The sequence below is a fragment of the Sinocyclocheilus rhinocerous genome, unplaced genomic scaffold (genome assembly GCF_001515625.1).
Source record: "Sinocyclocheilus rhinocerous isolate Xijiao unplaced genomic scaffold, SAMN03320098_v1.1 scaffold2341, whole genome shotgun sequence".
NCBI lineage: Eukaryota > Metazoa > Chordata > Actinopteri > Cypriniformes > Cyprinidae > Sinocyclocheilus > Sinocyclocheilus rhinocerous.
Window position 1 is genome coordinate 202112 of NW_015647626.1, and position 2500 is coordinate 204611.

A 2500-nucleotide genomic window follows, 5' to 3' on the forward strand; every position below is an offset into this window, starting at 1 on the left:
GAAAACATTAATTTTTATTTGAATTATCACTCAGTAGGTTATTTAACCATCTATTGCTATAGTTTTGGAAGGCTTTTCAAACATTAAAATGTAGCTACAGATTCAATAAAATAAATTATTTTAATAATTAAGTTATAATTAAATCACATTTGCATGTTCACGGTAGGGTTGTGTATACAAAACTGGAAATAAATAACACCGGTATCACCGTCAGCACTGTCTATCGCGGCAAGCCTAGTTCACGGTTCTCTGACGTTATTTTTTTAGTAAGTGTTTTATTTTTATTTTGATGTTTTAAAATGACTTATTTTAATTTGACCTTTTAATGATTTTATTCATTATTAGCTTTTCATTAAACTCGTGAACCCCCTGCAGTTAATTTATAAACCTCAGTTTGGGAAACCTTGGCGTAATGTAATGAATATATTTTCTTACTCTTTGTATTTTTATATCAATATGGCACAAGATTATCCTATTTAAATCAATGTGATAAACGAGTTAGGTCAAAAGTAATCAAAAAGTAGTCTGATTACATTACTAACATTAAAATCAGTGTTCAGTGTAAAAAGAAAAAATATAGTGCTACAACTGAAAATATTTAGCTAAAGCAGGAACAAAAAAAAATCTGATTCTCCAAAGCAGTTTCAGAGGGCTGAAATTATTGCCCGAAATGGTGATGTTTAATTAGAGCTTCTCAGATGAAGCGTTTTGACTGAATAATCATGGCCAAAAGTTTTGGCAGTGACAAATTGTGTTTTGCAAAGTTTGCTGTTTCAGTATTTTGTAGATTTATTTTTCCACATGTTTACTGAAAAACAATGATAAGCATATCATAAGTTTTAAAGGCTTTTCTTTGATGCAAAGCGTTGATGGCTGCACGTGTTTCTTTGGAGGTAACCATTGCAACAAGAACACAATGGTTGGAAGCGCTTCTTCCCTCCTTTTATAGCAATCAGTCTGCTCTTACAATCTAATTAGTATGATAGTGATTTCACCTGACTGGTACTCATTCACACTTTCACGTGTGCTGCTGATATGATTAGTCAATTAATGTTAGCTGGTCAATGTGTGTCAGGATCAAAAAACAGTGAAATTATTATTATTTTTTTTAAGTTCATTTTTTGGCCAATGAAGCTTTTAGCAACTATTTAAAATGCATCTGATCACTCTACACAATAATCTACCATGACTGTACAGGTAAACATGTCAGCAGTAACAAACCATAAAGTAACCATCACAAAAAAAAAAAAAAAATGCTAGAGTAGCAACATGTAAAATTTGTATGACTGAAATATCTCATTGCCAAACAACTTTACTTTTAACCTTCGGGTTACAAGTCCGACTCTCTAACCATTAGGCCATGACCGCCAATTTTGAAACACGAATTTTGAAAGCCTTAATACAACTGCCAGAAGTAAACAGTTAAAGTTAGGCTAGAAACTGACTACACCACCTTCTCATGACTTTAACATCACCATCACTAAGTCACTGACAACTCTTTCTATCATTATTTCAAATCTACAAGTTAAAAACTATTCCAACTAAAACTTTGCAAGCTGCAAGTACAAACACAATGAAGCTGTAAAAGCAGACTCGTGACTCCTGTTGGGTGTGATGACGTTTAACGTTCTCACCCAACCTCTGTAGTCCATATTAAAGACACAATATGTAAGTTTTTTTTATTAAAATATCCAAACACCACTAGAACAGTGTTATATAACGGCGAAAATTACATTGTGCCTTTAAGCCACAAAAGATTACCAAAAAAATCACAAGTAGGGGATATTACTGATGTATTTTATGTCATAAAGTGTGAAAAATATTTTGAGGTTGTTTTAACGCGCATTTGACCAAAAACTGACGCATTGACTTCAAAAATGCTGACTTATTTCCAGGTTTTAGGATTCGTTCCTGCATCACTCTGTTGGCTTTTCCAGGTTCTCCCGTTAATTGTAATACCAGTGGTCCATCTCAGCTACATACAGTCTCTGGTTAAGCTCATTTGAATTGGCTTTAGATCTTTAGACATGACAGTGCCTTGGAAACCTGCCTGAAACCAGTTTTCTTAGGAGGAACCTTCATACACAGAAGCAGTGTTTAGTCATTTACTGACTGGGCAAGAAGCTGCACAACCTATGCCACTTCTGGTTGTCAGATGTCCATAGTTAATATTGTAAAACTGTGCTTGCAGTTACATGCAATTAGATTATTAATGGTTTAGTGTCCAAAACGGCTATAGCAGGGGTGCCCAAACTCGGTCCTGGAGGGGTGCCCAAACTCGGTCCTGGAGGGCCTTTTAAGTTTTTTCCCCAAATATCTTTTCAAAACATTTTGTTCACACAGTAAGTTTCATAGTTATGGGTAACACGTGTCCCTGAGTACATGAAACCTCATATGCGTTTACGTTATGTATGTTTAATCCTCACAAACCTGTTTTTGTTTTCTTATCAGTTCATCCCACCATTTCTAGTCTCTATTTCTAATGGCTGATGTCCAAACG